Source organism: Protopterus annectens, chromosome 7.part1, assembly GCF_019279795.1.
Source record: "Protopterus annectens isolate FY-2018-M chromosome 7.part1, PAN1.0, whole genome shotgun sequence".
Lineage (NCBI taxonomy): Eukaryota > Metazoa > Chordata > Ceratodontiformes > Protopteridae > Protopterus > Protopterus annectens.
Genome location: NC_056740.1, coordinates 53,689,198 through 53,715,974, shown reverse-complemented (window position 1 = coordinate 53,715,974; position 26,777 = coordinate 53,689,198). Strand labels below are relative to the sequence as shown.

At 39.5% G+C, this 26,777-nt stretch overlaps 1 protein-coding gene across 1 annotated transcript in view; it reads right to left on the bottom strand.

Annotated features, from left to right (window-relative positions):
* ABTB1 (ankyrin repeat and BTB domain containing 1) overlaps positions 1 to 26,777 on the bottom strand; it is a 1,282,257-nt gene that overhangs the window by 1,253,959 nt on the left and 1,521 nt on the right. The gene's annotated exons all lie outside the window — the stretch shown is intronic.

The window sequence follows — 26,777 nt, the reverse complement described above, 5'->3', positions numbered from 1 at the left end:
GTCTGCGAAAGCGCCTCACTGAGTACCGGCGACTGGCTTAGGAGAAGTTTTGTCGTCGGTTTTGGACCTCAACGGTCTGTCTCTGTCTTTTCCTTTGCGTTTTTTGTGAACTCCGGTAGTCGGATTGCTAACTGACGACATTTCAGGGTAATTAAATCTTGATCCAAAATATTTAGAAGCAAAAATATATCGATGCTTAATAGTGTGTTGGTTAAATCTTGCACAAAACTGACAGCAAGGCACGTTATGATCTGGGCCTAGGCAAGGAATACAGTACAAATGAAAATCCTTATGAGGTATTTGCTTCCCACAAGTAATGCAATTATTAACTTTTACTGACATCGGTAAGGAGCAAGAAAAGGTTTCCCCAGCGGGGTACTTAGCTTTAGTTTGAAGACTTCGGTTCTGAAACTCGAATGTGAAAATTTCAGGAGTCGGCCGACCGGCACTTGCGAACTGCTTCGGGCACCGCACGGTAAGAAAGACTGAATAAAATGGCGTCGGCTGCATGTTTTATACCCCTGAAGACCTGACATCATGGAAAAGGAGACAGCAACCGGCGCAGGCCCCAAGTCTTTGCTATTCAGGCTGACTGAAGGCAACCTGACAGCAGATTACCCAAATGTAATGACTGCAACAGTGAAACACGAAGGACATATGCATTAATTAATAAAACCAATAGAAAATAAGGAATGCTGGTTATGACTTCACAGTATTTTGTCTCATGGAGTGCCCTGGTCTGCTTTTTCATTCAGTCTTTCAGTATTTGTTTTGGTAGCAGCGAGGAGCCAGTCGTCTAAGTACGGAAACACCTGGAATCCCTGACGTCTCAGGTTAGCCATGACCACTGCCATACATCTGGTGAACACTCTGGGGGCTGTAGTGAAGCCAAAGGGCAGTGTTTGAAATTGAAAATGACTGGCTCCCAGCCGAAAGCGTAGATTTCTTCCAGAGCGCCTGTCCATTTTGACATGGTAGTACATGTCCTGAAGCTCTATGGAGCATATTCAATTGTCTTTTCCAATAAACGGAAAAACTGACTGCAGTGCGATCATACGGAACTTCTATTTTTTTTACAGACTTGTTTAGCTTGTTGAGGTCTAGAATTGATCTCCAGTCCCTGGTCTTTTTTGGAACTAAAAAGAATCGTAAGTTCCGGATCCTATTTGCTCTGTGGGGACTTCTTGGATGACTCTTTTTTGAAGCAACGAGACCTCTGATGTTGCATGGTCTATCTGAATGGGTGGCACATCTGGTAAAGACCAATTTACTGGGGGATCGGAAACAGAGGGAATGAGGTAACATCTGGAAATTATATTTTGTACCCATCGATCTTGGAAAATTTGTAGCCAGGTGCTTGGGTACAGTGAGAGATGACCCCCGACTGCCTCCAGAGATGGACATTCGGGCAACCCCTCAGGGGCGATGAAAGGGACTATCATAGAAAGCATCTCTATCATCCTAGTGTTGCAGACCCCCTCTGCCGTGAACGCGGCATCTTCCATTATACCCCCCCTCTGCCTCTAGAGGAGGGCTGACTTTGTGCCAGAGGGAAGCCTTTTTGGGATTTACGGAACCACATTTTCCCTCCTGTTTAGCCCTTGGGATAGGGTCTAAAAGGAAGGGAGAAACGGACTCCTAGACAGCAGATAAGGTTTTCCCTTCCTGCTCGCACCTGGTCAAAGTCTCTTTTACCTGAGGTCCAAAGAGGGTTGAACCATCAAAGGGGACGTTAGTAAAGGAAGACAAAGGCTTCCGTAAAGTTGCATAGATGCATCCAGGAATGTCTCCTAAGAGAGATCCCTGCTGTGGCTGCCCTGCTCATTCCGTCAGCTGCACAGGAAATCAGCCTCATGGAGAAGTTAGCAATAGAGGTAAGGGTGGAGAGCTACACAGACACCTTGTCAGCGGATCCCAAAGCTACTGAACCCTGAAGGGTATCTCCCAACTTCTTCAGGAGATCCCTTTGAAGTCTAGCAAAATGGGACAGTTAATTCAGTGATCATAAGATAAATACCACTGAAGAAAAGATATGCTTTCCATACATATCCATCATCCTAGACTCTTTATTAGGAGGATGGATATTTGAGGATATCTCTGACAACTCCTTCTTCGTGGCTGCTGCTACCACCTTAGCATCCACAGGAACTCCTTTAGTTAGGAAGGATTTGTCTTCTGGAGCAGTTATAAATTTGTATGGCCTCCTTGGGATAGGCTCCACTGTGTCCAGAGAGGTCCAAGCTGTCCAGGATATGACCCCTAAAAGTTGGTCATATGATTGTGTCACCCAGGGGGTGGAAGGTCGGGAATCAAAAGCCTCAAGGTACACAGATTCATCCTCAGTAGGGTTAGAGGTCTTCCTATCACCCCTCTGTCTAAGGATTTCAAGGATGTCCGCAAAGGAGACATCCTCAGAGGGGGATCTTGGGGACCCTTCGGACTCATCCAAATCAGTGTCCGAAGTGACAGACTCAGGTGAGTCAATGTGCTTCCTCTTACAAAGCCTCTTCCAGGGGACCTCTCCAGTGGGATAATCCGGGGAGGTCTCGGAACAGGGGGCACCTCCAATGGGGGTTCCTTGGGGCTCTGGTTCCCTACGCTTAGGGACAGGCAGGGGAGAAGAGGTTGCTACCGGCTGCTGGAGGGACATAGGGTCCAAAGGCAGGCCTTTGGCACTATTTAAAGCTTTCTCTATCGCTTCAAAAGCCTTACCACCCTGTTCCAAAGACCTCTGCTCTGAGGAAACGGAAGGTCGACTCCGAGCAGGAGGGACAGGTCCCGAAGTGGACATGGGAGCCAAGCTCACAAGAGCCAAAGTACCGAGAGGGAGGGTCAGTTCCGAAGAAAAACAGGGGTGACTATACCTCTCGGAGTCAACCCGAGAGTGTCGGCTCCCAGACCCCTTGGCTCCAGACTGAGCCGGTAAGGATAGAGCTATCGGCTCCGAGGAAGCAGGAAGAATTCTCGGAACCGAAGGTTCCAGCATTAAAGGACCCAAAACATTAGACTCAGAGAGTGAAGCTGTCAGAGGAGGAGCAGTAGCCTGAAGATGGGACAGCTCTGACGCCTTTGGGTCCAGGGGAGCTAAAAGTTTAGCCAGTGACTGGTCACAGAGCAGCCTCTTCACCACCCGCTCGACATACTCATCAGAAAGTGTCCTGGAGGAATGGGTGGAGATAGATGGAGATCTCCTCCTTTCCAAAATAGGAGATCTCAAGGTTGGTGAAACCAGTTCCAAAACAGGTGAGTGTCTCGACACAGAAGGTTGTCTTGGCACCGATGAAACAGATGGCATCGAGACTGAAGAAGCAGAATCGGAGCCAGAACTCTTCGGTTCTGGCGCTTTAGATTTCTTTGATGGTTCCAAAGCCGGAACCGATGGAGATTTCCTTTTATGAGTTTTGGGAACTGTCTGACCATGTTCCAGCTGTTCCTGGAAGGAACTAGTCATAAGGCCCATGTCTATCAGTTTCCTTTTCCGTTCATTAAGAACCCTAGTGCTGAAAACATGACAGAAAGTACAGGGTTTTTGTAAATGAGCCTCTCCAAGACTGTGCACACAGCTGTTTTTTTTAGAACACTTGTCGCATTTTTTAAAGCCAGAAGAGGGCAGTGTTCTTTATGTTCTCTATCTTTATCTTTAGACATATTATTACTAAGAAGAAATGACAATATAACAACAACAAATTAACAGTATAAGTATACAAGGAGAAAAAAAACATACATACATATATATATATATATATATGTACGTATATATATATATATATATATGTATACATATATATATATATATATATATATATATATGTATATATATATATATATATATATATATATATATATACACACACACATAAATAGGAAAAAAACTAAAAGAAAAAGGTGAAGAAATATGGTGAAAAATATCGAAAATTATCGAAAAATTTTACTTAGCCAACAAGCCAGTAAGAAGACAACCTCAAAGCTTTCGCGGCTAATGTGGGAATTGCCGTGATGCACCATGGGATAGGGGATAGCCTCGAGCTTTAGTATCGGCCGATTCGGAGCAGAGGATCGGCTCCGAACCCATCCAGCAAGAATTACGGCAAGATAGGACTGGATAACATCTGTAGATTCATTTAAGGACCTGGGTGTATGGGGAGATCTAGCTTTGAGTTTTTCCCTACTCATATCAACCAACTATAAAGCTAAAGCCTGTACAAAAAGATTAAGTAAATTACAGTAGACTCAAACTATAGTATGAAATAACAGAAATCTACGACAACAAGCAAGAGTGTGAACTGGAAAGAGTACAGCTGAAATTTACCAAAGGCATCCAAGGATGTGAAAATGTGTAGCATCACAAGACAGGACAAAGTAAAAGTGATGTTTGACAGTGTAAGTGATGCAACAGGTAGCACACTTGCCTTTGGTGCAGAAGGCTGCGGGTTCTAGTTCCACAAAAGGTAAGTGACTGCTGACGCTAAAAGGGGAGTGTTGCACTGTTTACTGTGTCATCCTTTAGATGAGACATTATCTACCTGAGGTGGTGGTAGCTCAGGTGCATGCAAAAGATCCCACTGCACCTAAAAAAAATTGATCCTTATTTAATCTATTTGCTTCTCCAACATGGCATTTTTCTTCACTAAACAAAGAAGGTTTGTTTGCACTCTGCTTACCCTTGCACTATGAATGACTACACAGACGTTTATAGGTTCATGGGTACCTACTAGGCTAGCTGCTCTTGCGGATTCATTTCAAGCCTAACCATTTTCCCTTTTTTGCTCGAATTAACCTATCCCATTTGGTTAGAGATTGTCCTTACCCACATCCCATGGTCGATAATTATATATTACCCCTAATGAAACCATACCATTGATGATTTGAGGAGACCTAAGCATGGAATAAAGCATTCAGGAGCGGTCTCTGTCTATACATAGTACAGGGAGCAGCCCTGGAGTAAATTTTCTGTTTCCCATCCATAGACCCCAGCTGCATTTGAATATGGACAGGGATGAACTTTGTTTTATGTGGATAGGGAGTATGTTCCACAGCAGCAGTATCCTCTGCTAAATACACCCGTCCCTCCAAACCGTTCTGTTGGTGTTGTAGAAGAGGTTTAGATACCCAAGTAAAGTATTTCTAATACCATGGACTTGCTGATGTGCAGTAAATCCATCAGTATTGGGTCAGAGGATGCTCTATATGCCAAACACAGGTCACCTCTTAGCAGTCTATAGGACACCAAGTACAGTGACAGAGCTTTGAGTCAATCCATGAATACCATGTTGTTTAGACCTTGTATCCTTTTAGTAAGGTATATCTGTGGGCGTTCTAGCTGGTACATGTGACTAGGCAGATACATAAGAGAGCATTATACTCAATGACTGGCCTAATAAGGGATGAGTAAAAGGGGACAATGACATCCCTAGATCTAGACCCAATCTCTTTGTTTATAAACTGTGCAATATAGGACTTTCTTACAACAATGAGCAGATATTGGTCAAAAGTTAGGTCACTGTCCACACAGCTTCCCAAATAACAAAAACTGAGTCAACTCTTATGGCTGTATTGTCACTAGGGTAGCTCCCCAGGGCAGACAATTTCCCAAAGGAAGCAACTGGCATTTAGTTTCAGTCCATTATTCTGGCACCTGTTATTTATTTATTTGGAACTAAACTTCTTGCAGGATGGATCTGCAATGTTAATCAACCAGAGCCTTTTGGTATTGGGTTTTATTTAAGAAAAATTAGATGCCAAACAGGAAAGGTCCCAGCACAGAAGTCTGGGGGACACCAGTGATGACGGATATCTTTGTGGACTTATTTTGATTTCCTGCATACTATTTGTGAGCCAGCTATCACTCTAGCAGGTGACACATGGGTTTACTCCCAGTTTACTTAGCTTTTCTAGCATGCCTGAGTGTGAAAAGCTTTGGTCAGGTATGTGGTGTGCACCATTTTCAGTTCATCCATTGCTTTGGTGATCCTTCCACAAATACGTCCAACAGGTTGAATAAGCATGACCTACCCTTCAGAAATCCAAACTGAGAGGAGTCTAGTGTTTGAAGATTCCCTGTGTCCTGATTATTACTAATTAATTACGGATTATTACTGAACTATTGTCTCACATTGTTACCACTCTAATCTGTAAAGTTGGTATCATATGTACTTTAATTGGAATACATTCATTTGAGCGACCAACCTTTCCTCGATTGGGTATAATGCAGAGTTTAAATGTCAAATTTCTCAGTGGCAAATGGTCGGAATGTCGTACAAAACACTGAATGTGACATTTAGACCGCTCTACCACCTAAACAAGCACTACCATGGGTCAAAAAGGGGGGAATATTATGCATTTCGCAACCATGAGAATTTGCTGCACTGTTTGCAAACATTTGCCGATCGGTCATCCACCGGCCAATCAAATGAATGTATACCACTTTATTTTATTTCTATATTTTTCATATTTTATCTCAACTAACTCCTCTTTAGCTGTTACCGGTAGTTGCGTGTATAGTACCTTTGTTGTTTTTGTTTTTTTCCCTAGCTTTTATATTCAACACACTCTGTCCCCTCCTGTTTTCCCTAGGTTTTAAAAGCAAAGTGTTTTCCCTCAAGACTGCGTCTACCTTTACTGATACTGCTCCAACTCCTGGAATTATGCCTGTGCTCGACTGTATAGCCAGTTTACAGTAAAAGTATGTTCTAAGCTCATACCACAAACTAGTCTTACTTTGTCTACTGTACAGGATACCTGCGTACCACTGAGACTCCCCCATACTCACCTGTTTAGAAACCTTGCCTCTGTCTCTCTTTGCCATCCATACGCTAGTCACTACCCTAGTGTCAACCCTCTTAGTTAGCTATACTCTTTTTGTTTTTCTGCTTGCGGTTTCCTTTTAACTGTTTTTATCTTACTGCATATAACTGTGTATACCTCGTTATTACATCTCTTAACTCTCTGTCTACACCTCCCCACCTCTTCTACTTACATGCTGACTCTCACTGCGTGCTCCTTTTTCCCTCCTGGCCTGCTGATTGTTTCTTGTGGTGACTGCTGTTTTTTGGCCCATCCCGCTCTGTTCTCCCTCGCTATGCTCAGGCTCACTTTGCTCTCCTCCCACCCCCCATATCACTTCCTTTATACCTAACCACCCAATTCCATCCACCCCTAACTCCACCCCTTCCTGTCTGCTAAAACATTCTAAACACCGTACCCTCCCCTACTTAATCACTTTGTAGTTTAGTCTGCTGCAAATCCTCCTCCTTCCTTCATATCTCCTACTCCCCCAACAGGTTGTTTCACTTTTACTTCAACTCTCTAAGAGGTCCAACAACTTACTTTTACTAGTCCCTTACCCACTCCTCACTCCATACTTCCCCACCTTAGACCATGGCTATTGCAACCCTCTATTCTCCTCTTGCCTCCATTACTTCTCCTTCTCATTCTTACATCTTGTACTACTCCATTACCACCTGTCCATAGAGATCCCACTAATCACCATACTAACTGCTTCTCTTCTCTGAAGTACGCTATTACAATCTCCTCCTCTATCTTTTCCATGAACATCCCTCTGCCTAAAATCAAACTTCCTCCCCCTCACTCTCTAGCATCTAAAACCAAGACTAAGTACTTGACTTGCAGCCCACTTAAATTCAAACGTTACCACCTTCATGTAGCCCTGCTTCTATCAGGAGACATGCATCCAAATCCTGGGCCCATCCATCACCCTACCTCTCCCTACTTAATAAACTCATCCCCTCCAAACAAACATATTTCCTTTTACTCTATGAACACCCGTAGTATTCTAAACAAAGTTAGTGAAATCCATGCCTGGGTAGCCTTCCACACCCCTGATGCCATCACCCTAACAGAGACTTGGCTAAAACCCCAAACCTCTGATAAGACATTCTCCCCCCTGGTTATAATATACTTTGCATAGATCGCCAAAACAAAAAATAGGATGGCGTAGCCATCCTCTACTCCAACCACTTCACTATTACAAGTATTATGAAACATATCCCATCCTCCTTGGGGATGTCAACATTAACTGGTTAACTCTCAGTAATCCAAACTCTAATACTCATTATTAATTTATATGGCTTTACACAGCTAATCTCCCAACTTACTCATACAAACAACTCTCACACATCTAGTACTCGTATTGACTGGATACTTGTATCTAATCCTTCCAAATATCAGAACCCTGAAACCCTACCAAACACCCTGAGCGATCACTCCCCTATAAAACTGCTTAGGTTAACTCCCCACTTCTCAAAACCACCTAAATTTATCACTTGTCACAAACTCTCTAACTTCCATCCAGAAACCTTTAATGCCCTCCTCTTTAAAGTAAACAGGAAATTCCTTACCCAACTCCCACTAGAAAAAGCAGTCCTAGCTTTCAAATCTACCTTCCTTAGCATCTTAGACTCACTTGCTCCCCCTCACAAGGTCCAAATTAAGTCCACCATATCTCCGTAGCTTTCCAAAGCCACTCATACCCTTATGATAACTAGAAACAAATTATGGAAAAAATGGTCACAAACTAAGCTCCTGCAGACTTGCAAAAATATAAAGAATTCAGAAATCTTACAAAAAAACACAAAAGATAAAAAGGACTTCTATAACAAACCTCCCACAGCCCTAAAATCTAATCCTAAAAAATTCTGGAACTCTATTAACCAAATATTACATCCCGGTAATCTTAGCTCACCCAATCCATGCCCAAGACATCTGAAGAAACTGCCACTATCTTCAATAACTATTTTATCGATTCAATATCTAAGCTACTGAACCCTAACCCAAACTCCACTACTACTAACGACTCCAACTTTTCTGAACCTACTCCTAATACTACCTCCTCAAATACCTTCTCCCTCAAACATGTACCTACTAGATACATCAAAACTCTACTATTTGAATTAAAACCATGCTCGGCATCAGCTGACAATATTCCTTCCACTTTTCTTCTACTAGCAGCTGACTCTCTTGCTGTCCCTGTATTTATCCTAATTAATCGCTCTCTCTCAATCTAAAGTTCCTTCCATCTGGAAACAATGCTACACTCTACCTATACACAAAGGAAGTAACTCCTCTGATATCTCCAACTTTAGACCTATCGCTATCCTCTCCCCTCTCTCTAAAGTACTAGAAAAATGTATTCATAAACAAGTTATGCAGTATCTAATACAGAAAAATCTGCTTTTTTTTGAACAAAGAATAGAGTTGGATGAATATGTTGCAACCAACGACAACTATATAGGAATGGACAATGTATTGAATGCAATAGAAAATGTATTTTTAAGTAATCCTACTATTGTGACCAATAATATGGGGGATTTTAAAGTATTTAATTATTCAAAATTATTAATTAATGAACAACAAGCAAACCTATTTTCAAGAGGTTTTAGTTTTGTGCCATGTAAGAAAGGGAATTTAGTGGAATCTGTGTTAGATTTAAAATTAAATTTAAAAGTTTTTTTCCAACATGACATTGAATGTAATAATCAGTATCATAAAGAAAAGTTTAGCAAACCTAGTATATTTAACCCCCCCATGAATGATAATGTAGCCATTTTTGAAAAGTTAAGTGAAATTGATATGAGGAAGTTTTATAAATCATATAGGGAGAATATACATTCCAACATGACTAAAGATGAGCAAGTTATGCTTAAAGAAATATGTAACATGAAGGATATTAGAATTATGAGGCCCGATAAGGGTAATGGAATGGTTATTATTGACAACAGTGACTATATATCCTACATGACAAATATGTTATTAAGCGAAGCATACATTGAAGTGAGCAAAAATGAAATTAATATTGCCTTTAAGAAAATAGATTTGCAATTAGATGACATGTTATATCAAGGGGAAATCTCTGAGAATGAACATGAATATTTGATGAATGAAAATCCTGTTATAAGTGGAATCTTTGGTATACCCAAGGTTCATAAAGGATTAAATAATTTGCAGTTTCGACCTATTGTTGATGGAAAGAGAAGCAAAACTTGCTTCATTAGTCAATTTTTAGATAATTATTTTAAAAAAGGCATGTTAAGATTCCCATACATTACCAAAGATTCATGGGATTTCCTGAGTAGACTTAAAGAATTTAACATGAAAGACGGGTATTATTTTGTAACAGTAGATGTATGCAACCTATTTACAACCATACCGCATGATATAGGGCTTATATGGCTGGAGGAACAATTATTTGAAACACATTTGTATGAACAGGATAGAATAAATACATTTGTTAATTTGATGGAGATAGTTTTGTACAATAACTTTTTGTACTACGAAGGTAGTTATTACCAGCAAATCAATGGAGTAGCAATGGGGGCACCTTGTGCCCCAATGTATGCTAATCTCATTATGAGTTACTGGGAAAACAATTATGTATTTAAAACGGAACATCATGAACACATCAAAATGTACACCAGATACCTGGATATTTTTATCATCTGGGATAATGATAAAAATGCTTTGAATTTGTTCCTAGAATACATTAATACGACTGTTAGATTTTTGAAATTTACTCATCAAGTTAGTCAGAATAATATTGCTTATTTGGATGTCAAGTTATCCTATAATAAAGAAACAAATAGCTTAAAAACAAACATTTACAGAAAATCAACATTCTCGAACTCATATCTACATTTTAATAGTTGGCACCCTGACCATCAGAAAAAAGCCATTGTTAAGGGGCAGATGGTCAGGGCGGCCAGGATGGTGAGTGACGATCAGGAATTTGAGGAATTGAAGTATATGTCACAATTATTTTCTAATAGGGGCTATCCTGAACAACTTTGTCAAAGTATTTTTCAGGAGGTACAGGAAAAAAGAAAAAATGGGACATATCAAGCAATACTTGAGTGTGGATTCTCAATACAAAGATGTAAAACAAGTGACACTTGCATTGAACACACGTATAGTAATATTCCCTTATATATAACAACATTTAATGATAGTTTTGAAATTATTGAAACTATAATTAAAAGGAACTGGAATATTTTGGTTAGGAATAATATTTGGGGTAACTTGTTTCAAGGACAAATCAAATTTGTATATAGAAAAAGTTTGTCATTTAAGGATATGTTTGAACAAAATAATAACAATAGAAACAGATATAACACAAGACCAAAAGGTAACTTTAGATGCGGTAGGTGCTCTGTATGTACACACATTCATTGTACAGGCAACAATATGGTTGTAAATGCTTGCAACATTAATATCAATGGACATTTTAATTGTTACACATCCAATGTTGTTTATCTTGCTTTATGTCAAAAATGTAGGGCATTCTATGTTGGGAAAACTAGCAGGCATTTTAGGGATAGAATAAAAGAACATTTGTTAGATATTCAACATTCTAAAACAACTAATGCCTTGGCTAGACACATTATTAGTAATGCCGGACATAAGTTTAAATTTTGTGTAATTAATCAAGTTATGTTTGATGAACAGGGTAGGACCACACAATATGACCTGGATGTTAAAGAACTCAAATGGCAGATTCTTTTGGACTCATATAATATACCTGGATTAAATGAATATCATACCATTACACCGTTATTAAAAATTAATAGAGTACATGGGAAATAGGGGGAAAATTAAATGGGGTTATGTAGTTACATAATGTACATAGTTAATTATTTAATAATACTATATATAATGAATTGTTGCTATTGTTTTCATTAATATGGAATGACAATATTTTCATATATATTTTACATGTAACATACATAATGAATTTATTTATAGATGTATTATTTATTATGTCATATATTGACCTTTTTACATATATACATATGCATTTATATATATTTACACGTTCACATATACATTTTTTATATTTATATTATTGTATTACTTGAGTTTGTCATGGGTTGCATTAAATTTATTTACACTGAAATATTTCTGTAAGAAATAAATTGTGTGCCCGACGCCTTAGTTCACAAAAATTCCTTAACACACAATACAGTGTAGGCTTTACATTAGGTATTTTTTAATGTTTTTTAGCAATAAGTTAAATTAATCAATACAACACATTATTCATTTTAGGAATAGATGATATCAATTAAGCAATTAATAGGGTGGAGTTTTATGTATTTAAGAATGTTTTAGAGACTGTGCTTTGTATTCTGATGAAGTTCGTTGGTACGGACGAAACCTAGGTAAATACATGGAAAACGCTTTGGTTTAATAAAGGAGTTGTTACAAGTTGGCGGCGTGCTTTTTGTGAGCAATCTACACACCTTGGAACAGTGGTAGTATTGTATTTTGGACTTGCATTTGCTGGTTTCATTCTCCTTACTGGCTTGCCACTGTTTTTTGCTTCACACGTTATTACATCCCGGTAATCTTAGCTCACCCAATCCATGCCCAAGACATCTGAAGAAACTGCCACTATCTTCAATAACTATTTTATCGATTCAATATCTAAGCTACTGAACCCTAACCCAAACTCCACTACTACTAACGACTCCAACTTTTCTGAACCTACTCCTAATACTACCTCCTCAAATACCTTCTCCCTCAAACATGTACCTACTAGATACATCAAAACTCTACTATTTGAATTAAAACCATGCTCGGCATCAGCTGACAATATTCCTTCCACTTTTCTTCTACTAGCAGCTGACTCTCTTGCTGTCCCTGTATTTATCCTAATTAATCGCTCTCTCTCAATCTAAAGTTCCTTCAATCTGGAAACAATGCTACACTCTACCTATACACAAAGGAGGTAACTCCTCTGATATCTCCAACTTTAGACCTATCGCTATCCTCTCCCCTCTCTCTAAAGTACTAGAAAAATGTATTCATAAACAAGTTATGCAGTATCTAATACAGAAAAATCTGCTTACACCCACTCCTCAACATGGCTTCAGACCCAAACACAGCACCACTGCAGCTCTATTATCCTTCCTCAACACTGTCTCTATAGCCATGGACAACCATAAACTTATTTCTTGCCTATTCTTGGACCTCTCAAAAGCTTTCGACACCGTCTCACACTCATCTGCTGCACAAACTGCAGAACCTCAACTTCTCCTCTGACACGGTTGCATAGTTCTCCAGCTACCTCACTGATTGAGATCAGTGAGATGGCACTCTGCACTCTCCCCTCCTCTCCCTGTAAAAATGGGTGTAGCTCAAGGGTCTACCCTAGGGCCTTTACTTTTTAATATCTTTACTAATCAGTTCTACACCTCCTGTCCTCAGTCATCTTTAGTGCAATATGCAGATGACTCTACAGTCATCACTACAGCCCACTCTCCCTCTAAGGTCTTCTCAGCTACTCAGGCATCTCTTAGCTTAGTTGAAACATGGCTCTCCAACAACCAGCTAGAGAGAGAGAGCTTGTGGTACAGTAATTCATCCTCGGTAACCAATCTTGACAGTCTTACCATCTGGTCCTTCACTAAAATTCCTCTTTTGTCAGAAGGAATGTTTACTGCCAAAATATAAGAAGCTGTTGGAATAGGTTGGTTTTCTATAAATGGAGGAATCATACTGTTGTTTCTCATTGTTTTCATAAAGCTATACATCCAAGTAATTCACACTACCAACACTGACAGTGTGTGTAAAAGACAAACTGGTAGTGGATTTAATTCATTCTGGGAATTGTGGAATTTTTTGTATGTCATCATCCCATAAAATTAGATCATCCAAATACCTGAAATATTTGAAAATTAATTTTAATTCAAAAATGATTTGAGTTTCCCACCACCACAAAACAATATCTGCAACACTGGGACTGAGGAAGCCCACATAACCACGCCTCATCTGCTTGAAGTATTCCCCCTGGAACCAAACAAAGTTGTGTCTCAAAACTAGGTCCATGAAAGTTGCTAAAATGTAGGCTGAATTATGAGTTATCCTGCTTCCTCTTCGTTAGGAATGGACAAAAATAATTTCTTGAAGGAAAATAATATTTTCATTGTATTCATATATGGCTAAACTTTTAAGCAAATGCCATGAGTCTTTGAGGACATGGGCCTTATCCTCAAAACATGTCTTTAGGTGGTGGTCTAGCAACTTGGCTATGGGGCTCCATTTTTGACCCCCTTGATGACACAGTTGGTCTCATTGAGGGATTAACAATCAATTTGTGGACCTTAGGAATCCCAGACAATGCTGGAATTAAAGGTTTTTTATACCTTCAGGTATTTGGTCTCTTCAGGACTGAACTGGTATTCCAAAAAGGTTCCTCAAGGTTTAAGTCCAACCTATAACTGGATACACTGACCTCAGTTAAAGACACTGAAAGGAAATACTCATTGTTATGCAAAAATTCTAACATTTTGCCACTGTCAGTGTATTGATCCACGATGACCAACCCACCCCTTTGTTAGGTTTCATGACCCTTACTGTTTTGTTGTTGGCAAGTTCTGACAAAGAATTCAGCTCTTTTTCACTTAAATTGGGTCCACTGTCCTTCAAAACCCCTCTATAACTTGCTTTGATATCAATTTCACAGAGCTTCTCAAATAATGCTGCTGGGGCTAACAAATGGGGGTTGTATGTGCTACGTCTGTGCAGTGGTGGTACTGGTTCCTTAGAAAAATCTTTGTTGTTTTCCAACAACAGTTTTAAATTCACATTCCTAGCAAACATTTTGAGATCTAATATACTGTCTACAATGCTAGGGTTACTATAAGATAAAAAGTTAAAACCTCTTGACAATAAAACTCTGTACTTTCTGTAATGTTAATGTCATTGTAATTATATATCTTGAACCCATTAGCTTCAAACACAATCTCATTATCAGCAAGGTCCCTTACCACTGGTAAAAGGAAGAATTCCTCCTCCCCTTCCCTGTCTGTTGTCTCCTCTGGTGATATCGGGAATTCTGCTGTTGGTTCTCCATAACTGATTGGTAGTATTGTATTTCTGAGTTGGTTCTGTCCCTCAGCCTCACTGATCTCCTGGGAAGGAGGGATTGGTCCTCCCAAAAATTTTGTGTTTGTTGCTCTTGGAAAACATTTTGTTCAAGTATTTCATCTGAATCTGTTGTCCCCCAATGTCGTCAGTATCTACGAATGAACTTCTGTTATTCTGAACACTCTTGGGTATTGGATATGCTATCTTCTGCTGGTATTCCTCCTCGTCTCTTACTAGTTTCTTTTCTTTTTTTTTTTTTCAAGTTTATTATGTGCTGTTCAACTCTGCTGAAGATCCTTTTATATAGGTCTTTGTGTACAGTAGATAAATCCTCCGTGATGTCTCGCGGAAGGAATAAAATCTCTTCCTTGAGGCTCACAATAGTCCTTTGGTTGTCTTTCATTAGGAAATTCATATAATTGAGCTCTGTATAAATAGTACTAAAAGTTTGTGGTGCAAGAGGAAGCCATTCTTAATGTTACTTGGAAACTTACGCATTCTCAAGCCTTTCAGCACTCGTTGCACCCTAATGCAATCCTCAAAAAAAAAAAAAGTTATCTAATTGTAAGCCCCTGTATTTCTTGAGCAACCTCTCCAGTCTAAACAATGTTTGCTTAAGACTATCCCCCTTTCATCTCCTCCTACCCGGTTTTGCTCTGGATTATCATTTCCCAAAGAAAAATATCTGTTCAAAGTAGGAAATCTACGTTACTGGTAGGGTAGTTTTCAATTCCTTCTAATCGCAGGTTCACATCTCTGATTTGTTGCCCAGTCATGTTGGTTCTTTGCAAAATCACCTCCGAATAGGTGAGATTGTTGTGAAATACAACCCCTTAGCTGAAAAGTGCGTCTTAAAGTTGGTTAAAGGGTCTGCTCTGTGAGAAACATTAAGTCCACTTGCCTCAAATGAGACCAATCTATCCAATTTTGCTCTCACTTGGGTTAAAATGGCTATTAACTGTGTTAACGTCATACTGTCTTCATTAGAAGACAACTGCAGATCACCGGTTCCTTCCCTTTCCATGTTGACAAGTAGTTTTAAAATGTAGCTTTAAGTGTTAAAGCGAGTCTTCCACAAAAGATGAAAAACAGTAAACAATGGTTAACCTAGACAGTAACAAAAAATCAGTAATCAAAAAAAGTCCACCAGGATGAATAAGCATGACCTACCTTTGAGAAATCCAAACTGAGATGGGTCCATTGTTTGAATATTACCTATATCCTGATTGATTAGTTCAATAATAAATCTTTCCATGGCTTTGCATATGGGCCTGGTCAGACATTCAGGTCTAGAATTGCCTGGGTCTGTGGAAGGGCCTTCCTTATGCAGGGGAATGATTATAGCTGTTCTCCATGCACTTGGTACAAAACCTATATGGAGGCTAAAATTTAAAAATGTTGTTGGGGGTGTAGCTAAGTCGTGCTTCATGCTATTTGAGATGCATTCAGGGATATTCTTAGGACCCACCAATGTAGTAGTTTTAGCTTTTGATACCACCTTTAGGACATGGCCTTCTGTGATAGCTCGAGCATTTCAAAAATGTAATTCACTGCATTTGCATCCATTCAGTCAATGCTGCTGTCAAGTCATATCTGACTCCTGCCACAACTACATGAACAGCTACCATCCACCGATTTTACCAGAAAAGTAGGGAATGGAAACAGATTACCAGATTACACACATCCAGACAAGGTGGAGTGGTCAATCTGCTTAACTGGACACCAGTTTCGTCTCAAATCATGCAGAGAACAGCAATATGAACACAAGGAGGACATGCAAATTCCACACAGAAGATACACAAGCCAAGAATAAAATGGGAGTATCTTTTACTGTGAAGTGACAATGGTACTCACTGCACTGCTTTGCCAATCAACTCTCTGGGAAATACACCTTTAAACTGTATTAGACAAGACCTATTCACACCTACATTCTCTCTGGGCAGAGGATTTCTCTTTGTACATTTTATTAATTAAAAAAAAAGATGTTTCAACATTGAAAGAAATTTCAAAAATTACTCTATTTAATGTAAGTGATAAAGTTACTTCTACTTGTTCTGATCCAGGGGTCACTGAAATGTCATATAAAACTGGTACTGTGCATCATCTGTCATGCTACCTCATGCCAAAATGCTTTATGTGATCCAAATCAAACTGCAGAAACTTAAAGGAAACAGCAGTTACATTAACTGAAAATACTACTACAGAAAGATTTCTATGGCCTGTGAAACATTCTGCTGTTTCAAAGACATAATACTTTGCTATGATCCAGCTGTGAAGACAATGGAGACTGGCGTCTTATCTAGCTATCCAACACTACAAAACTTTACCCAAAAGTTTGTGTTGCACAAATCACCTGCTGCCTCAGAGGTTCAATCATCCTAAAGCATAAGAAATTGCTGTCCCAAAGTGGAGTTTATCATAAAAGATAAAACTTCAGCTACATAACCGATATAGTATACAGAGTGAGAATCTATAAACTAAAAGGTGTTGCTCATTATATGGAACATTAAGGAATCCAGCTCTTTCACTCTCTCTCATGGAAGCTTTTCCACTCCTAACAAACTTTTATTTTCTGTGATAAGTTTAATCATTTTTCTTTAGGAAGATGCAGCTCAGGATGTGGCCACTTCTCACCAGGATGTTTTAAATGCACAGTCACAACAATGTATTTTACATAACGATATGCAGTTGCTTCACTCTTCGGTAGACATCAAAACATAAATGCCAAAAGAGCAGCTGACCAACAAAGCAAAGTTATCTAATGAAAAATCGAACCTTCTAATTTTATCATAAAAAAAGAAATTATAACATTATGCATGGTGGAAGTATAGCTATAATTTATACACATACACTCAAACTTGAAAGTCTAGAACTAAACCCGCCCAAGACTCAATAATACTGAAATATAAAATGAAATATAAAATGTATCATCTTGAAGTTAACCCCAAAATATATAACATCTATATCAGTCTACATCCCTCCCAGCAACAGCCCATCCATAAATTATAAAACTTCTTTATTAGTCATCCTCTAAATTTAATCAGATAACCATAACAATAGCGGACTTTAATATTTACTGGCACGCTTGTACGTCAGACAACCATTCTAACTTCATAAACCTGTAAGAATTCACCCAAACAATACAATCACCAACTAGAATAGACAAACACAGCAATAGGCAGTCAATTCTTGACTGGACCTTAACTAACAAGCCCTCACTGGTTTATCATTCAGGCTGCTTCCCTGGCAGCCTCAGCGATCATCTACCCTCCTATCTACTTAGACAATGCTAAGCCCCCCCAAAAAATGCCATGTACAAACAAGTTCATAACAAAAGCAAATTTCACCACATACTTTTAAATCATTCCTCCAGCATTGTGACTGGTCTCCGCTAAAAGACCTCCATCTAGTTTCTGATGTACAATCCTTTAACAACAAATTCCTAGACATACTAAACAGTGCAACACCTTCTAGAAAGGTCCAAGTAAAATCAAACTATGGTATCTTTAGTTAACCGTGGTGCAAACAGCTACTCAAGCACAGAGGCAAAGCCTGGACACAATATCAGGACAGCAAAAAACAAGCCACCCTAGACTGCTCCCGGCAACTAAGAAACAAATCCCCCCCCCAAAAGAAAAAAACAGATCAAGAATGATAAACACATACTACACTAAGATCCAACAAAAACACCAAAATAATCCTCAAAAATTCGGGGGCGCAATTAAACAACTACTACAACCTGGACAATCCACAACTCCAACCCCCACCACCACAAATACTACAGATAGCATAGCTACCCAGTTTAACACATATTTTATTAACTCCATACTATCACTAGTCAAAAATAACAACAATGCTCCCCTGTCCATCTCAACAAGAGCAGAAGCAACTAGCAATTCCTTCTCCCTATAACCTGTCCAAACAAGCTGAATCCCACATTCCTCGCAGCACATCAGTTGCTACTGAATATCTCAAACTAGAAGCAGACGTTATCTCTTACCCTGTCTCTCTCTTACTCAACTGATCCATCACAGTACAATATATCTCAAGCTCTGGACAATATCCACATCATCCTTCTGCACAAAGGTGGCACCTCAACAGGCCAACAGCCATTTTATCACTGCTACCTAAAATTCTAGAAAAAAGTATACACTCACAACTCACGAATTATCTAGTATGCAATAATCTACTAACCAATTCCCAACATGGTTTCCAACACAAGCATAGTAAAACTTATAAGGGCGGTTGTGGTACTAACACAATCAACTAGTTTCCTCCATCTTCCTAGAAATGTCCAAGGCTTTCAATACCATTTCCCAGCAAAAGCTCCTCAATGAACTCTCATCCCTAAATATAAACCAAACAGCCCTCTCATGGTTTCACAACTACCTATCTGACAAACAACAAGCTGTCAAATGGCAAGGCGATCTCTCTTTCCTTTACTCGTTACAGTAAGTACACCACAAGGTTCAATTCTAGGACCTCTCCTCTTTACAATCTTCATTAACAAACTCTACACTGCTGCTCACCTTGCCATTATCGTTTAAAACACAGATGACTCCAATCTCATCGGTGCTGCGCCTTCCCTTCCGCAATTGCAAGATATAACCCAACAATCCTTCTCAGCCACTGAACATTGGCTCTCCCACTATCAACATATTCTCAATCCCAATAAAACTAAACTAATACTCTCTTCCAATAACAAATCACCTGACCACATATCCCCCTTTCTCATTTATTCATCTAACAAAACCAAAATTAATCCTCTCACACTAAACTGCTTGGAGTCACAACTGACAACAACTTGATATACGATAAACACTTAGAACTAGTCATTAAAAAGGCCCACATAAAACTTGGCTCCCTCTACAGAATCAAGCCATACATCATCAATTCTACCAGTCTATAGCAAGGACCTTCTTACTATCTACCCTATTATATGATAATATAGATAGAATCACATTAGAGAACCACGACAGATTGCTGCTTGCTATATTTTTATCTGTGACTGCATAACTGTCTGGGTTTTTTCTAATGTTCTTCCAATTGGCTTAGTATCTGCATATACTAAGTAGTTGGTTCAGGACATTGTCCTGCATGCGGTAGCTAATTGCTCAGTGTGTTTTTATATAATCTTTATAATATATATTTATTATCTCAAAAGTGCTTACTCCTCTCTGTACTCTTCTTTTCTAGACCTAACACCACTCTTACGTATTCAACTGCGGTACCACCTTTAACATTCTTGTAGGAAAAGCGCAGTCCAGGTCTGAACTGTCTGCAAACAGCTACAGTTAATTTTGAGTATGTGTCTACCTGTTTGAGCCAATATTAATTTTCCCCTGGAGAGCACTCTGCTTTGGCTTGTAAGCAGCCCCCCCCCCACCACACACACACATCTTCCACTTTCTCTTATTCCCGTCTGTTAGCAAATAGTATCGATAACTGATCAATACTGTGTGTTTGTTAATTTAAACTATGACCACAGTAGCCTACTGATACAAGGTTATCCTGTTTTTCCACCTGAGAAATTAAGAAATTACTTACAGTTTCAGAGCAGTCATTGGTCAATTGTGATTGTTTCCAGCCCCCTCATACGAGCAACTAACAGGGTCTCTACCCGCTTCACTCCCCACCCGTGGTCCCACCTTTATTGCACTCAAACCCCTCCCATCTTTCCAATAGCCAACCACAGCGCTAACCCAACACTACCTCCTCCATCTTCCCCTTACTATCACACCTCCTCAACTAACATGTACAAGCATACCTTTCCTATGCTCACTGCATGCACTCTCCTTGCATATCTTACATCCTACCAAAGCTCCATCATTCCCCCACTCAATCACTACCACTGTACTACTACTCACACCACCACTCATGTCTCACCCACACTCAGCTCCCCTTCCACCAGCTCAAGAACCATCCCTATGCACCCCCCACATATTCTACCAACTATATTACTCACACATAAAGTATCCCTACAACTTAACATAGTAACCCTCCTACCATACCCATTACCCACAGAGCACAATCATAACGTTTCCCTTATAAACAAACACATTCAAAAACTGAGAAAACTAAAAATCTCATGCATATCAAAACTAGCCCTAAGTGGAGACATCCACCCCAACCCTGGCCCTACCATCTCCAACCCCAATCCTCATAATCAGACTAGAAACCACAATTTCTCCCATATTACAGCCAATAGAAACCCAAGTGACTTCCTTCTACTAAGCCTAAATATTAGAAGTATATCCAACAAAGTCCATGAACTCCATGCCACCATAGACTTGTACTCCCCAGATATAGTCATCCTGACAGAAACCTGGCTAAAACCTCACATTACCAGTGAGCAAATACTCTCTACAGGTTACAGCATACTAAGAGTAGACCGGCTAAACAAAAAAGGAGGTGGTATAGCTATAATATTTAAACAAAATCTAAACATCCAGATCTTAAAATCATCAGCTCCACAAATAGGCAATGAAGAAATAATATATGCCAACCTCAAAATTAACCAAAACAAAACCTTCAACATAATTGGATGCTACTTCCCACCTGGCCAAAACATCCCTCCACTAGAAAACCTCCTCAGCTAGTCTACCCACCATCTCCCCCAAGAAACTATCATCTTAGGTGATTTCAATATTGACTGGCAATCCTGTTCTGGCAACAATCCAACCCACCATGTACACTTTCATGGCTTCACCCAACTAGTCCAGTCACCAACCAGGATAAATAAAAACCCCAGCAAGCACACTACCCTGGATTGGATACTAGTCAGTAAGAGCCCCCAGTCATATATAACAGGCTGCTTATCAGATAGCCTCAGTGATCACTCCCCAACATTCCTACTCAAAAAATACCTATACCAAGCTAAACCTGTCATCTACCGTCAAATACGTAAAAAACTAAACTTTAACCCACTCACATTCATCTCATCCCTCAAAGAATGTAACTGGCATCCTCTAAAGTACCTCAGTCTAGATGACGCAATTTAATTTTTTAATACTACCTTCCTGAACATCCTTAATTACCATGCCCCCATAAGATTTTCCAGAACCAAAGCACAACCCTCCCCATGGCTACAGAAAACCACTAAGTCAGAAATGAAAAACAGGGATAAAGCCTGGGAGCACTGGCGCAAAACCAAAACCCCCTCAGCTAGACAGAAATTCCTAGAACTATGCAATAGAGTCAAAAAGCTAATAAAACAGGACAAATTCCAATACTACCAGTCTGCCCTAGACTCCTCACAACACAGCCCCAAACAATTCTGGTCCTCCATAAACTCCATCCTCCGCCCAGGTAAAGTCAGTACCCCTCCTCCTAACATCCCTAACTCCTCAGAAAATATTGCTACCTCATTCAACACACACTTCACCCAAACCATACTATCACTAGCTAAACAACACAACCCCCCTCCAACCCACACCTTCAACTAGTAATCTCCCCACTGCCTTCTCTTTTTCTCCTGTACCTACCTCCAACATAAAAAATCTCTTAATTAAACTTAAACCCACCAAATTAGCAGCAGACAACCTCCCAAGTGAATACCTACAAATCGCAGCTGATGCTCTGGCCTAGCCAGTATCCATCTTGATTAACCGATCTCTGTCAGAAAGTTAAGTTCCCACACTGTGGAAAGTATCACATATAATTCCCCTCCACAAAGGCGGACCCTCCGCAGAACTAACCAATTACTGCCCCATAGCTATTCTCTCTCCACTCTCCAAAATACTAGAGAGATGCATACACTCTCAGGTCTCAGACTACCTACTTACTAACAACCTCCTTTCCAGTACTCAGCATGGTTTCTGACCAAACCATAGCACCACCACTGCCTTACTCTCCTTTACTAACACTATCCTTCAGCATAAAAACAATGGCTATCTCTCCTCTGCTACTTTCCTAGACCTATCTAAAGCATTTGACATGGTCCCACACAAACAACTTATCACTGTCCTCAATAACCTGTCCTTCTCACAATCAGTCACCAACTAGTTTCAGAGTTACCTGTCTGACCGCCAACAATCCATTGTATTGCAGAATGACATATCTCCCCAACTACCTGTCTCCATAGGGGTTCCCCAAGGATCCATCCTTGGACCCCTACTCTTCTCTGTTTACACCAATAATCTAGCCTCTGCCACCAAACATGGCACACTCATACAATACGCAGATGACTTGACTATCATCTGCTCAGCCCAGTCCCTACCCAAACTGCAAAATGTCACACAGGAAGCCTTTTCCTCTGTTGAAACATGGTTATCTGATGCCCAATTAATACTCAACCCAAACAAAACTAAACTACTCATCTTCCAACCCACCAAACATACTCAAAACAACTCTCACTTTAACATCACAGCAAAAGACAACACCACTATATACCCAACTGAACACACCAAATTGCTAGGAGTGGAAATAGACAATAAACTAACATTTGACATTCACATATCCATGACCATAAAAAAGTCCACAAAAAACAGTCCACAAAAAACTAGGAGCGTTATACAGAAATAAGCAGTTTCTCACCAAAGCAGCAAAGATTTCAATAGCAAATTCCCACCTTATCTCCACCCTACTTTATGCCTCTCCAATATATACCAACCTAAGGCAATGTGATCTAAACAAGCTAGAGACCTGCTACAACAAAATCGCCAAATTCGCCACAGGGACATCCTACTGTAGTCACCACTGTCTCTCACTTGCCGAACTGGGCTGGCTTGAACTCCCTCACCTCCTTCAGTGGTATCAACTCTCACTCGCCCACAAACTAGTAAACCATCCACTAAATGTCCCATCCCTCCAGAATCTACTCCAACCCTATCGCACCACCAGACCACAAAGATCCAGCAACAAAAATCACTTGCATATCACTAAAGACAATAACTCTGCTGGTTAAGCACTATTCTCTTGCGCCACAGCCAAATTATGGAACTCACTCCCACCCACAATTACCTCTGTACCATCATGCACCCACTTCAAAACTTTACTAAAAGCGCACCTAAAAACATGCTGGCTTGCAACTCCCACTCTAATATCATCCACCCCATCCAACCACTACCTTTCTCTCCAGTCCACTAACTACCTTGATTATAGCAAGCTCAGATGCTCATAAGCCTAGTACTTATTATACAGCAGGAACTTCTCATTGTAACATTTGTTAATGTCTGTTATGTACTTCACAGATAAAGATTCTAGTTGTCTACTGATGTACTATGTTCTTCATCTGTAAATATGTTGTAAGCAATTGCTATGTTAAATTGTTAATCGCTATGTAATCCAATGTAACTACTGTCTGTTTATTTTACTGTGCAGCTTTTCTCCCCCGGCCTCCGCTGAAAATGGACCTACATCCAGTCGGACACTCCCGGTCAACAAATTTAAATAAATAAATAAATAAATATGCCACTCTCATCTTCACAAACCTTAAGAAAACAAACCTAACTAAACTGGAAGCCTGCTACAACAAAATCACCAGATTTGTCAAAAACTCACCATACAGATTAAACCACTGTACTGCTCTTCACAAATCAAAATGGCTAGAAATATCCAACCTCTTATCCTTCAATCAACTAACAACCACTCATACCGTCATATACCATCCTGATAAGTGCCCAACACTCCAAAGTCTTGTACAACCCTACTCCAGCAATAGAATCCTAAGATCTTACAACAAATTCCTATTAAAAATCACAAAATCTAGTAACAGCTTTGGGGAATCTCTTTACTTCAACCATACATCCAGCACCTGGAATACCATCCCCCAACACATCCTAAATACCTCCAACCCATCCAAGTTTAAACAATTTCTCAAGGTACACTTAACTGACAAATGGCTCTGCTCACACACATCCCCAGGTTGACCGTACCATCACGCCTATTGCTCTTTCCTCATCTCTACCTCTCACACCCAATTTTCTCTCTTAAGCTCTGCCACTTCCATCTCACTAACCCCTTCTAAAATCCCCTCCTGGATTTCCCCTCTATCTTCCTTTATTCATGGTCCACTGTGAAAATACCTATACACCAACAGGCATCTTATATATCCCCGTGTATACTGTATTTTACAAATTCTATAAGCTGTAGTTGCTTACTTTGCAAATAACATATGCTTGTTAGCATGTATTATGGAGATTTTTTTCTCTATGGAGCTCCTTTGAAATTGGCCTACTTGTACCTATTGTACTGTACTGTGAATACTATATCCTGTAAATTCTATAAGATATACTTGTACTTTGTAAATAATGCTGTACTTCTTAACTTGCACTTGTAGCTTTTTCTCCCTGGGCCGCCCTGAAAATGGGCTACTAGCCCAGTAGGACCTCCCTAATAAACAAATGTAAAATAAATAAAAAATAACCTGTACTGTAAAGCTGTTCTGTCTCAAAAAGGCAGACAGTGTTGCAAATACATCATTCCTTTGCTTCAGTTTGGCAAACTGACGTGAAGTAACAAGGTCTACAACACAAGCTTTGAAAAACAAAAAGACAACACAACCAAGTCTAAATAGCAATATAGCATAACTTTAACTCTAAACCTAAAATCTATCCGTAATCCAACTCTATTAACAAAAAATAACCAAAACTTCAGTTCTAGTCCCAACCCAGTGTCACTGACTGTGCTACGACTGTGTTCAACCAAATATAATTTCATTCAATGTAGCATTCACATAAATGAAATCCTCATCTAATGCTGCATTCTCAAAAATAAAATCTGACCTGTAGGACTCAACCAAACTACCCGTGAGCAAGCAATCTACTCACATTATAGCATCACCTCCATCCCAACGGAACCAATTTATACTCCAGTGTCACTGAAGTTCTCTGTTCTCCCATGTGGCATTTCAGAAATAGGTTCTATAGAGCTCAAGGAAAACACATACTAAGATTAACAAGGTGCAAATCAACTAACTACTAAATCATTCATCATACCATAAGATATTCACATTTTGCTGCACTACACTATATAACTGGTATTAAACCAGGGGGTTACAGACCATGAGAAACTTCACTCAGGATACTGTTGGTAACACCCACAGATGGAAATATTATCCCACAACCACTGAAAAACATACAGAAGTTTAAAAATGTATCAACCCAAAATCACTGAGAAATACCACCAGTTAAAAAATTCAAGGGGAAATGTACCCCTCCCCTTACAAGCCACTACCAAATGGCATAGTTACAGTACTTTTAAAAAAATTCTCACAACATGGCCCAGCCATTTGCATGACAGACTACTTAGGTGATAAAGTCTACCATCCAAGTTACACGTAGCATGTACAAATTCAATTTTTAAACACTTGTGACCACTGTGCAATTTTAGCAGCTTCCCGTAGACCAAAACAAAAGCACAGAACAGGCACTTTGACTTTTTTTCAAACCCAAGCAAACACACAACTTGCATACTATACATGATCAACATTTTTTTAAGAAAAAGAACACACTGTGACTACCAGACATTGGATCGAAGTGCTCTGTAAATACCTCTCAACTATCCAGATTTTTGCCTCATATTTTTTTTTCTAGCAAATGAGTGGCAAATTGTTGAGGATGGAAGCCAGAAAACAATGATAGGCATTTGAGTTTTAGACTTCATAATCTTCAGAAAATTAATGCTAACGGAAAACCTCTTATTCTATCAGCTTTCAACGCTTATAACAGCAATAATATATTAATATTTAAAAATTGTCCTTACTTTTGGGGCTTTGTCCCCCTTTATTTATGGTTTGGTCCAGATTATTTGCACTAGAGGTTGACAGGTACGGCTCTGTAACTTTGAAGAAAAACTAACTAGACATAAGGAATCGCAACCAATAAATGTAAGCTTTTAATTGTGCAGATAAAGCGTATGCAAGAAATACAATTTTCGCTGATAGAAAGTTGTAAAACAGG